Source organism: Ahaetulla prasina, chromosome 2 (genome assembly GCF_028640845.1).
Source record: "Ahaetulla prasina isolate Xishuangbanna chromosome 2, ASM2864084v1, whole genome shotgun sequence".
NCBI classification, from domain to species: domain Eukaryota; kingdom Metazoa; phylum Chordata; class Lepidosauria; order Squamata; family Colubridae; genus Ahaetulla; species Ahaetulla prasina.
The window spans coordinates 106,993,717-107,008,437 of NC_080540.1; the positions used below are offsets into that span (position 1 = coordinate 106,993,717).

Here is a 14,721-nt window from a genome sequence, read left to right on the forward strand (position 1 = left end):
GTTCCCTTTTATTCGTACCCTTTACATGTATTTATAATTATGTTTACACTTGTATCTGTCATAAAATACATGCTTGATGAAATAAATAAATAAATAAAACTTCCCTTCCTGCCTATGTAATTCGGCAACATGTCCCACTTAAGAAGATGTTTCTTTGAAGATTAAGAGTTGTAGGTGAGGTGTGCCTGTGTTGGGTGCTGATAGTCTGGAACTCTGCAAAGGCAGGTTGGTTTCATGACAGCATTCGGACCCCAACCAAATATTGGTTCCCATTGGAATTGTTTTGAGGGAGAGGGAATGGGACAGGACACATGGGACCATACAGCTCTGCAGGGGGGGGAAAGGCAGCAGTTCTTTTTTTCTGATCAACATCCAGTACTTGTACTACTTGTAACATAAAGACACTGCTCCCCTCCTCTCTTTGTGTACCAGAAGAAGAAAATGAAGTCATCTCCAACTATCATCTAAACCGTTTAGGACCATCATGGAACTGGAGATCAAAATGTGATTGTCTTTCAATTTTGGCCCTCCCAAATGCCTTCGCTCCCTTCTGTGCTTCTATGTGCCAGCACACTGCAGATGTCCTCACTTCCCCTTTCTTGAGCTGGCTAGCATTCCCACCAGCTGGACAATATAAAATGCTCCAAAGCAGCTTCCCAATACTCTGAATCTCTTTTCTATTGTTCCTTTACCGTGGTTTTGTCACGAAATGAACAAAAGTGGGACAAGGGAAATTCAAATCTCACACAGCTGTTCCTCGACTTCTGACCACAATTGAGCCCACAACTTCTGTTGCTAAACGAGACAGTTGTTAAATGAAATTTACTGCAGGTTTGTGACCTCTCTTGCCACACTTGTTAAGTGAATCACGGCAGTTGTTAAGTTAGTAACGTGGTTCATAATGAATCACGCTTCCCCCATTAACTTCTCAGAAGGTCACAAAAGATTATCACATGACCCCAGGACACTGCAATGGTCATAACTATAAGTCAGTGGCCAAGCGCCTGAATTTTGATCATGTGACCATGTGGATGCTGCAGTGGTCATAAGAGTGAAAATCGGTTACCAGTGCAGTTGTAACTTTGAATAGTCACTAAACGAACTGTTGTAAGTTGAGGATGCAATTTTTGTATATGGAAAGGTATATTTGATCAGGGGGAAATAGCTGTTGCCCCAGGACAACTGCCTAGAGCTGTGAAGGCGAACCTATGGCACGTGTACCACAGGTGGCACGTGGAGCCATATTGGTGGGCATGTGAGCTCAGCTCCGGCCAGTTGATTTTTGGTCCTTTTGGGCTCAGCGGAAGTCAGGAAACATACTGTTTCTAGCCTCCGGAGGGCCTCCGAGGTGGGTGGGGAAGGCTCTTTTTGCCCTCCCCAGGCTCCTAGAAAGGCTCTGGAACCTCGGGATAGTGAAAAACAGGCCGATCGGGCCCACCATGCCATCACATGCCAAAAGCGGGGGGAGTGCAGAGGGGGGTCATGCGGGCATGCGCAGGTGGCATAGAATTATGGATGTGGGCACGCATGCGCACAACCTCTCAGCACTCCCCCCGCTTTTGGCACGCAATGGCAAAAAGGTTAGCCATCACTGGCCTAGAGGGATGTTTCTCAACCCTTGGCAAGTTAAAGAATTTCCCAGCCAGCATGGGAATTAAAGTTCATCACATCTTAAAGTTGCAAAGGTTGAGAAACACTGACCTAGAGAATACTACGTATCCTGGAATATGAATTGTATTAAGCCACCATGTAGTTGAGTTTGCAGGTGCATGAACCCAGTTTCCTCTCAGAGATGGAAATTCAGGGTGTGATCAGCTGGATTAGTGCCATCTACAGTAGCCGTCTGTTAGTGGAATTCAGTAGCTGCCCCACAAATTCATACACCAGTCAGTCTAAGCCAAACCACTCCCATGTTTTATTCTGCTTTGCCTGGAGCAGAGTCACAGTGGGGGAGTAAGTGGCAGCATCCTTATTTTGCACATGTATATTATTTATTACATGTATATGCCGCCCTTCTAGGCTAGAGAAGCAAGCAATATCTTACTGGCAACCACTCGCTACCCTCCTCTGAGTACACACATGGCTTCCATTGTAGTCATATTTTTTTTCATTTGACTGCCCCCCCTTACCTTCCCCCTCCCCCATGGACCTATGGCTGTGGCCCTAAAGGCTCTCAGATGCAATCTTTGATGTCTCCAGTTAGACCTTTATGTCTGAAACTCTGAAGACTTATTGCCAAACACTACTGATTGTGATGAACTTTCAGCAGCTTGATGACTTTCAATATACTGGTCTTTTGGCTTTGCCAGCTGGGCATTTTGAATTATACCTCCAACATACGGGGAGGATGGTTAGATTGGCAGAGCTGATTGACAAAGCTGATCTAGATGGACCAATGATCTGGTCGGATCTCATCTGTTCAAAAAGCAGCTTCCTATGTACATGGCTTAGATGTTACTGGATCACACTTGCTTCTGCACTGTGAAGCTGACTCCTAATACTGTACCTGCCATTGCTACCCAATGACAATTTATGTCCTTTAGATTCCAGAAATGTACATGTCTCAGCTGATGGCAGCATTTCTCTGACCTTGTCTGGGTTTGGAAGCTACATAGGATCAGTCAGGCCTGGCTGATAGGATTCCTCCAGAGACATTTTGGCAGAATACACAAACCAGCTACCTTGGGAACACTGCCAAGACAATGGCGTGAATGTGTCCAGAACATCACTAGAATTGAAATAAGCTACACCTTTCGAAAAGAAATGTACTGGAGATGATATACATTTGAAGCCCCCACTCTCCAACCGAATAACCTCTGGATAAGTTAGATTGTCATCCCTGTTACTCCACCACCACTGATTTGATATTATGGAAATGGCAGCCCATCCCCTTCTGCACGGTACCATCTTGAGAAACATCCAGCATCCAGAGGGTTAATAGGGATTCACTTTCTACTGCAGTAATTGCTGACTCAACTTTATACAGTGCAGGTGGGACACACCCTGGTGAGGTATCCACCCAGAGGGTGCATTCAATGTGCCGCTAGTGGAAAGAACAAAACTAGGCAAGTCTAAGAGAGGGAAGAGCTGGTTCCACCTTATTCCTTCCAATTAGCTTCCAGCATTTTCCCAGTTCCTATCCTGAACTGATGTGTTTTCATGAAAACTATGGGCCCTCATATATTCTACCTAAGTATAATTGACAGAAATGCACATTCCACAATGCACAAAGAACAATTCTTTTTTCTCCTTGGAACCCACGCTGCTCCAGGTGTGTTCCCTGAATATGAATCCCAGTGCTGAAACCTGAAGTTGAACTGGGCTAGACAAAGTGATGAGTCTTGTTTCCATCAACAACAATCCGGCAGGTACAGTAGATTACTTGACATGAGATTTAGTACAGAGAGTTTCCCAGTCTTCAGAAACTGGCACCAGCATTCACATGGATTCACATGGATGTAGAGGGTCTGCTTCAGAGGTGGGCTGCTGGGGGTTTGGGTGAACCTCTAGCTAAGATTCTGTGCAGTTTGGAGAACCCCCAAATCCCACTCCTGGCTGTCCCCGCCCACCTCTCCCAGGAGTCCCCACACAGCCCATTTTGGATGCAGATAAGTGCCAGGCGCATGTGGAGGCTCAAGGAGGGTGAAAAACAGGCCTACCCGGAAGTTCAGGAAGGCCTGTTTCCGGCCTCCAGAGCCTGGGGAGACTGTTTTCACCCTCCTGGAGGCTCGAGAAAAGCCTCCAGAGCCTGGGGAAGGCAAAGACACCCCACCCACCATGGTGCAGGAGGCCGACTAGGCCATGCCCACCATTGCCACGCCCACCCAGCAACTGGGCAGAGAACCCTTGCTAAAATTTTTGAAGGCCACCTCTGGTCTACTTGCATCATGTTGACAGTCTTAAAAATGCTTCCATCAAAATTAGCCTAGTTTCCAATGAGCAGATTATAACTAGTCAGTACGGTTTGCGTTCTGGTGCTGCTGAATGTTTCTATGAACCATCTATGAAGAGTTTCTTCAGACCAGTTTCAGCAAAAATGAACTTCTAAATACACCCATAAATAAATTCTTAGGCTTAAATGCCATGGTACAGTGGATGCCCACACACTGAGTGAATATTTACATCCACGCCCGAGTGCTAGGAATCACAGATGAAATTTGAAAATGTCCATTTCTAGGGCAACCGTGCAGTGTTAATTCATTATAGGTAGTCCTTGACTTATGACCACAACTGAGCCCAAAATTTCCGTTGCTAAGCAAGGAAGTTAAATGAGTGTTGCTCCATTTTATGACCTTTCTTGCCACAATTGTTAAACGAATCACTGCAGTTGTTAAGTTGGTAACACAGTTGCTAAATGAATCTGGCTTCCTCATTGACTTTGCTTGTTGGAAGGTCGCAAAAATTATCACAGGATGCCAGGACACTGCAGCTGTCATTAATACATGCCGGTTGCAAAGCATCTGAATTCTGATCACGTGACCATGGGGATGCTGCAATCGTCGTAAGCGTGAAAAATAAGTCCCTTTTTTCAGTGCCATTGTAACTTCGAACAGTCACTAAACGAATGGCTGTAAGTCAAGAACTGCCTGTATACTAAACAGCGGCTAGCAGTGGTGGGTTTCAAAAAATTTTACTACTGGTTCTATGGGCATGGCTTGGTGTGTGTGGCTTGGTGAGCGTAGCAGGGGAAGGATCCTGTAAAATCTCCATTTCCACCCAATCCAGAGGAAGGTTACTGCAAAATCTCCATTTCCTCCCCAGTCCAGGGGATGGACTTTGTAAAATCTACATTCCCTTCCCACTCCAGGGAAAGGTTACTGCAAAATCCCCATTTCCTCCCAATCAGCTGAGACTTGGGAGGCAGAGAATAGATGGGGCCGGGGCCAGTCAAAGTGGTATTTACCGTTTCTCCGAACTACTCAAAATTTCCACTACCAGTTCTGCAGACCAGTTCTGCAGAACTGGTCAGAACCTGCTGAAACCCACTTCGGGCAGCTAGGGTAATAAAAACTGAGAAATGGCATAGTTTTATTTATTTATTCAAATTTATATACCGCCCTATCTCCCAAAGGACTCAGTGAATTAGTGTGAATTAAGAGGTGCTGGTGCAAAAGGCCAAAATCCATGAAGAACCAAGTCAGCAAGTTTCTGTATACTCTCCCAACTTTCCTCAACCAGGTACTATATTGCAGTATTGGAACTACACTTCCCAGACCAGCCATCCTGAGCAGATGGAAGACTCCAGGTGTGCCCTTTATACTTTCTGCATCAATCTTAGTCTCACTCAGATGTTGCTCCAAATTGTAGTAAATCCAAAGCAGAAAAAATTCCAAACAATTTTATCTGTGATTTTTTTTTTCTTTTGGATGCTTTGCTCCTGTAGAATTTCACAGATGCCATGTTTTTTTTTCCCCTCCCATCTCTCTGTCGAGATTTAGAAGATCCTGGAAAAACTAGTCAGTTTGACGACTCGGAGAATACACCACAGCTGCATGGTAACTTGCTCAAAACCAGCATTCTCAATGTGATGCCCTCACAATGTAAAGGTAAAGGTTCCCCTCACACATATGTGCTAGTTGTTCCCGACTCTAGGGGGTGATGCAAAGTCGAAAAGCCAGCACTGTCCGAAGACGTCTCCATGTTCATGTGGACGGCATGACTAAACGCCAACTGCGCACAGAACGCTGTTACCTTCCCACCAAAGGTGGTCCCTATTTTTCTACTTATTTTTTTTTACATGCTTTCAAACTGCTAGGTTGTCAGAATGCATGGGACTATAATAACCATGTTATCTTAATAGGAGTTGTGGTACACTTTGGCATACCCAGTGGGAGGAAATTATCCTTTGGCTCTTTTCCACTGAGAAGTATATTTCTTTATAATTAACCTTTGATTCATGTACATTTTCTCCCATTCAGACCCATTTTCACAAAAAATCCTGTGTTGGGTTGGGGGAAGCATTTTCTGTTATCTCCTACAGGTGTTATATACTACACAACAAAGGTGGGTTTTGGCAGGTTCTGACCAGTTCTGGAGAACCGGCAGTGAAAATTTTGAGTAGTTCAGAAAACTGGTAGTAAAAATTCTGACTGGCCCCACCCCCATCTATTCTCTGCCTCCCAAGTCCCAGCTGATCGGGAGGAAATGGGGATTTTGCAGTATCCTTCCCCTGCCACGCCCACCAAGCCAAGCCCACAGAACCGGTAGTAAAAAAAAAATTGAAACCCACCACTGCTATACAATATACTCAATTGCATCTCTGCAGGAGGGATATTTCAAGAATCATTTCTAGGACCAGTCACAGAAGTACCCTATCACTAGCAGAATTCAAAGGCTGGAGGTGATTGGAATGGCCAGCCTTCCAATCCTCAGAGAAAGTACTGCAGTGCACGTGATAGCAGTTTCCTTCTGACAGAAACGGTAACTCTTGATAAGGGCAGCCAAGCTTGATTGTAACTCTACGTCTGGGTCAATGGAATAGCTTTTATTTATTGATTTTTATTTTATTTATTTTATTTGTCACAACAGTATATATAAGCATAAGCATAAGCATGAAATAACTATATGATATATAAGCATATATATATAAGCATAAGTATAAAATAACTGCATGAAACTGCAGAAATTTTGAGTGGTTCGGAGAACCAGTAGTAAAAATTCTGACTGGCCCCACCCCCATCTATTCTCTGCCTCCCAAGTCCCAGCTGATCGGGAGGAAATGGAGATTTTGTAGTATCCTTCCCCTGGATTGGGGAGGGAATGGAGATTTTGCAGTATCTTTCCCCTGCCACGCCCACCAAGCCACATCACAGAACTGGTAGTAAAAAAAATTGAAACCCACCACTGGGCAGCACCCACACTTCTTTGTAATTATTTCTGTGGAGGTTTTTGTTCCTTCAATCTGCTGGTGGGGTGGGGGGGGTGGAATGGCTGTAAAATGGCTCTATTGCTTCTTTAGCACCTCTTGGTTAAATGTGGACCAATGATTAAAGGGGAGAGAAAGGACTACAGGATAATAGAATTGGAAGGAACCTTGGAGGCCTTCTAGTCCAAGCTCTTCCTAAAAGGAAAGGAAAGTACCATTTATTTATTTTATTTTGTCTAGTACATATTAGATAATATATATAAGTATAAGCATGAGTTGAATACATAAAATGAATACAATTAAAGGGAACATTAGGACAGGGACGGTAGGCATGCTGGTGCTCTTATGCATGCCCCTTACAGACCTCTTAGGAATGGGGTGAGGTCAGCATTAGACAGTCTTAGTTTAAAATTTTGGGGGTTTTGGGATGCAATCACAGAGTCAGGTAGTGCATTCCAGGCATTGACCACTCTGTTGCTGAAGTCATATTTTCTGCAATCGAGTTTGTAGCGGTTCACTTTAAGTTTGTATCTATTGTGTGCTCATGTATTGTTCTGATTGAAGCTGAAGTAGTCATTGATGTAGCAGATGATTTTGTGAGCTATGCTCAGGTCATACCGAAGGCAGTACCATTCTCAACAAATACCATTCTCAACAAAGACACTCTTGCAGACACTGTAATATACTGCAGCCAAGTAATAATTAATAATTAGCTCACATCTAAGTGACTTGTTGGTAGTTTAATTATCTCTTCTTTCAAGATCAATTAAGTGTGGGGCTGGCTGCGAAAAAGAGGTTAATAATGCTCTCTCTCTCTCTCTCTCTCTCTCTTTTTCTGGCTGACGGAATCCTTCAACATGATTCCCAGCAATGCTGTCCTTCATGTTTTCTTTTTGAATACATCAAGTGTTTCTGTCTCCTTTAGGACTGTGGTGCTACGCAGTTCAGCGCTGGTAACTCTGTACTCTATAGCAGGGGTCTCCAACCTTGGCAACTTTAAGCCTGGCGGACTTCAAATCCCAGAATTCCACAGCAGCTTTGCAAAGTTTAAATCAGGCTTAAAGTTGCCAAGGTTGGAGACCCCTGCTCTATAGTCATCAGAGTGTACTAACAACCACAAGCTCAGGTCAAAAGCTGAAGGGGAAACTCTCCTCAGAGCAACTTTCAAGGATAGTTTTCATGAGATCAGCAAAAGTTTTCGACTCCTGGTAATTTAACAATAGCCACTTCTTCTTCGTAAGCAGTAGAATCCTCCCCCCAATCTGTGGTAATTCATGGCTATATATAATCCCAACACATGACTCATAGAACTTACAGTACATAATTAGCTTCACATTCTGACTCTACTCTCATGTCTACATTTTTATATTGGTCAAGAATCACAGGGCTGTAACTGAAAAGAAAAAAACACAACCTGAAAACTGAAGGGTGTTATCAAGTTAGCCATGTTGGTATTCATCTGGGAAAGCCACGTTTACATCATCATGGAAGCTCACTTTGGGGCAGGCAATACTTTCTCACTTCCCAACCCACTCCACAACTGGAGGAAGGAATGTTCTGTATACTGACTTGAGCTCCTAAGGCAGAATATCAATCAACTATATAATAAACAACTAGAAGCAAGTAACCTCTACTGTAGTTAGTTTTTGGTGAGCCACTAAATAATGAGGAGATGCTGAACTGGGTACTCCTTCATTCTTATATCTGACCATGTTTTATATCAGCTGCTATATGGAAGAAATGCTTGATTATAATCTGCTGCCCACAGACTGATTGATCCTAATCATTAGTATCTAGAAACTAACTCCCACCCAGGAAAAAGGATTTGAATATACTGCCAACTTGAAGATGTGTGAACTTCACACATGCTGGCCCAAGGCCAAGCATGCTGGCTGAGGAATTCTGGGAATTGAAGCCCACACATTTTAAAGTGGCTAAAGTTGAGAAACACTGACCTTAAGAAATACCATTGCTTTTTTTATGGCAGATAGCTGCATTGTCGGTGTCCTATAAGTGAATGTGAACAATGTAATGTGATACACTTGGTGAGACACTACAGCAGCGGTGGGTTGCCCCCGGTTTGGACCGGTTCTATAGAACCGGTAGTAAAACTGGCGGGAGGCTCCGCCCGTTGACCCGAACGTCATCAAAAGTGATCTGCGCAAGTGGGCACGATGCGAACCGGTAGTAAAGGTAAGAAGAACCCACCCCTGCACTACACATGGAGATTCTAGATAGTACTAGGTTAATTACATTAATGACTAGATTACCTAGAAAACCCACATTTCCATCCATATAAATTCTAAGATTTAGTACATTCTGTATTGTGCTTCATCTTTAAATGGTGCAGTATTCGGAATTCTAACTTATTTCAGCTCCCACATACATATGTGTAACATATTTAAAGTTTGAACCCTTCTGATTTCCAAACACCTTATTTCAAGCTTCAAATGAGTTGTTTTGAACTTTTGGGAGGAGTCACACACAGGCTTGAAACAAAGCTGTTTTGAACTTCAAAATGATTCCAAAATGTTTGGAGTGGCCTTTTTCACCCGCAAAACCTGTCTTCTGCTCCAAGTGGGCATTTCAAGCTCAAAACAGAGATTTGAATTTGAGGTGCTTCATAATCAGATTTTTTTTGCACACACACCTCCTATCAATTATTTTGGGAGATGGTTTTCCAGCAGTAGGTACAACAAGCAAGAGAGACAACAGAGGGAAAATTAAATTTACCATCTGTTATCCTGTAGCTGAGTATAGGGTTATAGTCATTGTGTGAGCCTCTGGCTTGCTTGCCAAAATAGCCTGTTGCAATTAGTTCAATATGTTCAACTTTTGTCACTGTTTATGATGCCTCTGAAAACCCTCAGGTTATATTTTGCATTCATGCTATAGAGAGAGACAGTGTTCCTTTGTAGGGATTTGGATTTGCTATTTTTCTAGTTCCCTTTGATCCTCTTGTCAGTTGACAATTTGCTCCCTCAAGCCAAGCATTATCCCGAATCAATATGCTTTTTCATCGCATTGTCCTCTCAGGCTCAGAGAGAAACAATCCCGGGCCTTTCAGCCATCCCTTGTATCTGCACATTTCCACAATGTCTCAGGTGCTGCGAATTCCTCTCATCCTGCTGAGGCCGTGGTACTCTTTCATACTCGTTCATCGCTCTTTGTTTCTCTACACAGGCTCCTGATGCACGATGTCCCGCTGAGGCGGCAGAAAGGGCAAAATGCACACACAGAGGCGCAGAAAGGAAAAGGGGCTTGCAGAAAAATGGTCCACCATTAACTGTTGTCATTCAAACTGTGACTGACACTAACCTGGAGGGAATATTATACCCTATCTGCTGGCTGCTTGCTTGGCAAATTGTTCAAGTCACTTTCTGCCAGTCATGTGGGATGAGCCTTACCCAAATTCGGGGGGCTAAAATCATCTGAGAAGAAAATTATCCAAGCCACTGAATAGCAAGAGAATGGTGAGCGTCGGTGGGTTCTATTTACTGGTTTGCATTGTGCCCGCAGATCACTTTTGATGACATTCTGGTCAGTGGGCAGAGCCTCCCGCTGGTTTTACTATCGGTTCTATAGAACCGGTCCGAACTGGGGGCAACCCACCATTGATGGTGAGGTTATATTTAATGAACCAGTCAGCATTATCACACAACCGTAGGCCTTTTAAAGTCTTCTTAAAGCAGATCTTCTAAGACACAACGATCCTGCTCTGCTTCCAGGGATCCGTGGTATTTATTATTAATATTTGTATTTATGTTGTGCTTTTATATCATTTCAGTCCTTTGAACCTTAGAGCTTACAACCTAAGTGGAACCGCCCCTGCCTCTTGCGCAAGGTCATGGAAGATTTGACTACCCCTGTTCCACAGCAAGGCCTCCCTACTTCCATTAACAACAGAGGTGTTTCCATATGCCCAGATGAGCTGGAGATTGCAACTAAACCTTCAGGTTCACAAGGGCTCCCTGGGCTGGAAAAAGAACCACTGAAACACACTTTGTGCCTGGCTGTAAACTAGAGCAGGGTCTCCAACCTTCGTCTCTTTAGGACTTGTGTCCCTTTAAGACTTTAAGACTTGTGGACTTCAACTCTCTGGGAGTTGAAGTCCACAAGTCTTAAAGGGACCAAGGTTGGAGACCCCTGATCTAGAGCAGTTTTTTAATTTGTTAAATTACTCTTCCCCAGCCCAAAATGTGGATGAATTTCAATTTCCCAAATCCAGGAAGCCTAGGCATTTGGGAAGCATTCCAATTTGAAAAAGCTTTGCAAGACTACAACTTCCACCATCCCCAATGATGATCTAGGAAAAAATGGAATTGGCAGCTTCATACATCATAGAGGTGCCAGTCCAGAGAAGGCTGATTGACATGATCAACATCTCAAGTTCTTTCATCCATCAACTGAGAACAAAACTCTTTTTATTTTAGCGTCTTTTGTTTTGTTTATCACCCTTTCTAGCCAAGTCTCCATTAAAATTCTAAAGCACCTTCATATGCTAAATCTGCCAAAGACAACAGATCTTCATCTCAATTTTGGCTGGTTTAAAATTAAACTTTCACTGTCCTTTCTTTACAAAACCAAACCTATATTTCACCTATTTCTTTGGGGTTTGCCATAAATAAATAATGGGATGATTGCTAGGTTGATCTCCCTCACCATGACAGAAGTCGGATGTGCAGAATGCGACATCAATCAATCAATCCATGCTAGGGGAAAGTGGCAAAGCAGTTAAGCTATTGACCGGGAATGGAGAGATGCAAGTTAGAGTCCTCTCTTAGTGGTGGAAGCCAGCTGGGTGACTGTAGGCCAGTCAGTCCCTCTCAGCCCTAATCAGCGTCTGTGTGACTAGCCAACTGATAAACAAAACCTTTGGTCACATTACGCATTGATAGTTTTGCTGTAAAAACTAGACAAACAGTGCAAAAACAAATGGACTTTGCAGCCATGCAGAACAAATGCTAAGAAAAACAACCACATGCCAGGGGAAAGTCTGACTGTTACTTGGATGTAGGCCATCCACTATCTTACACAAGTTCCATCACCCAGCCCCCACCACACTTTCCATTGCTACCACTAGTTGTGGAGAACAACTGGGTCCAATACAACTGGGTCCAATAAAACCTGGTTGGCAGTATTTCTTTCATTCTGTAGAAGCTTCTGGTAGAAACTGCCCTGCCAAGCACATTTTACTGTTTTGCCTTTCAATTGTCCTGCATTAGGTTCTACTGAGACCTTTTGGGGAGACGTCAGCCCTACCTTCTCCCTGAAGAAGACTTTCAGTAAATAAAGTGGCCAGATCCTGTTTGGCTGAGGGAGCTCAAGACTCAAGAGAAAAAAAAATTGCCCATGAGCTATCTGAAAGCTGTTCCACCAGACCTCCAGTACTAGATAATTCACTCTCCCTAATCAGATTGTTATTCGGCTTGACCTCATTATGTTTTATTTCATGTCTGTGTGCAATACTTATGGCTGATTCATTTAAATTTTGCTGAATTATAAAATTGGCCCTGTCAAATAGCTCCAGGCGGCCTCCATTTCTGATAAACTCAGCACTTCAATTCCCTGTGATCTAGTCACAGTTTGCCCTGACTTGTGAGCTGTGTGATTCACAGGTGTGCACAAGGTGGGGCCAAAAAAGCTAATAAGCAAGAAGGCACTAGTAGAAGTGCCCTGATGGAAACTTGTTTGCTTCACCTTGCTTCCATTCCCACATCTCTGCTCTGACACTGAAGTTTTTAATCCTCATTCCAGTCTCTGGAAAAACTGGGCGTCATGCAATCTGCCAGCAACCGGAGCAGTGATGTATATTAATCTTTTCCTGATCTGGCTATCAAAATCAGCTTAATGTTAATCTCCACTTTTACTCTTTTGACCTCTAGCCCGAGACACAGCTTGACCACCAGTCCCAAGAGAGGCTGTTCAAAGGAGCAAGTGACGTGTCCCACATGGAGCTGGTAACCCAGATCAAGGACTGGTTTCTTGGAAGGGAAGGGAAGGGAAAGGAAGGGAAGGGAAGGGAAAACACACCATGGCTGGCCAAGAAAACTGAGTCAAGCTAGTGAATCAGACTGCTAGAGCAACAAGAAGATGGGCTGTGCAGATGACTCAGTGCCAGGAAGAGAGTGCATTGCCAAGCACGCCCTAGAAATCTCTTGCCAGGACAGCATTAAGAGCCTATGAACAGCTACTTCTGTCTCTTACTTGTTGGTGTCTGTCACAAACACAGTCATCATGTTATTGTTTGCAAGAATAAGGTGCTGTGGGTGGCTTTATGAGCAGTATTTGAGCAATGTAGAGAAAAGTAAAGTCTTACACTTAGGTAAGAAAAACCAAAAGTAGACACATAGATTGGGAGAAACCAGGCTTAATAGCATTAACTGTGACAGCGATCTTGGAGTCTTAGTGGACAACCAATTAAACATGAGTTAACAGCTGTGCAGCGGCAACCAAAAATGCCAATGCAATCCTAAATTGCATTAACAGAGGGATTCAATCAAGATCACATGAGGTGCTAATACCATTCTATAAATCCTTAGATTTATCCACATCTAGAATATTGCATCCAGTTTTGGTCACCACACTATAAAAAAAGATGTTGAGACTCTAGAAAGAGTGCAGAGAAGAGCAACAAATATGATTAGGGGTCAGGAGGCTAAAACGTATGAAGAACAGTTGCAGGAACTGGGTATGTCTAGTTTAATGAAAAGAAGGGCTAGGGGAGACGTGATAGCAGTATTCCAATATTTGAGAGGTTGTCACAGAGAGGAGGGGATCAACCTATTTTCCAAAGCACCTGAAGGCCAGACAAGGAATAATGGATGGAAACTGATCAAGTAGAGATTCAACCTAGAAATAAGGAGAAATTTTTTGACAATGAGAGCAATCAACCAATGGAACACCTTGCCTTCAGAAGTTGTGGGAGCTTCATCACTGGAAACTTTCAAGACAGACTAGACTGCCATCTGTCAGAAATGGTGTAGAGTCTCCTGCTTGGGTGGGGGGTTGGACTAGATGACCTACAAGGTCCCTTCCAACTCTGTTATTCTGTTATTCAGCCCTGGCCTAGGATGAATGATTAGCCAACAACAGCAACATTTGGGATGTGTGTTTCAGTTTGTCATTAACAGCAGTTCTAAATGTCTTTTAAGCATCATTTCATTCTGATGTGTGAGGCTTCCTGTTTTAGGTGCGTTAAAGCACAATAAACAGAACCGCATTTAGTCCTAATCCATGAGCAGAAGATCTGGAGGTTCAGGGAACAAAGAGTACTTTCTCCCCACATACCGTAGCTACATGCTAAGGAGGCCTGGACCTTATTCTGAAGGAAGATGGAAACCTCAGGAATGAAACTGCGATGTCTCTGATTCTGTCTCAGTACTAGGAGAGTCCCCTTCCAGGTGCCAATTAAGTATTCTTCTGTCACACCACGGAAAAGGCAGACAGGAGGACACTATCTCCAAGGGAGCAGGCAACTTCAATTGTTTTTGGCAGTGCCACAAGTTCTAAGGCTAGGAAGTGCCACCCACTCAGCACAGATGGCCTTCCATTTGTCCTTGCTGAAAATAACAAGAACAAAAGCACAGCGGCCTTAGCCCTAAGCAGCCACCCAGCAACGTAGCACCTACTTGTACAAAGTTGCTGAAGCCCAGGGCAGCCACAATCCTAAAGATTCTTTACTTCATCTGAATCTCTGGAGAATTTCTTTCAAGAGAAAGTAAAGGCTCTAACAACAGGCAGAACTAGTGTGTGTATGTGGAGGTCCTTTCTGGCAACACAAGGAAGACAAACCAAAGGAATGGGCTCTAGCAACTCCACTGCAGGAAGCTCTTGGGCTGTGTACATACAAGACC

The 14,721-nt window shown here is 43.6% G+C and overlaps 1 protein-coding gene across 2 annotated transcripts in view; it reads right to left on the reverse strand.

Annotated features, from left to right (window-relative positions):
- IL17B (interleukin 17B) overlaps window positions 1-14,721 on the reverse strand; it is a 131,066-nt gene that overhangs the window by 95,082 nt on the left and 21,263 nt on the right. The window lies entirely within an intron of this gene.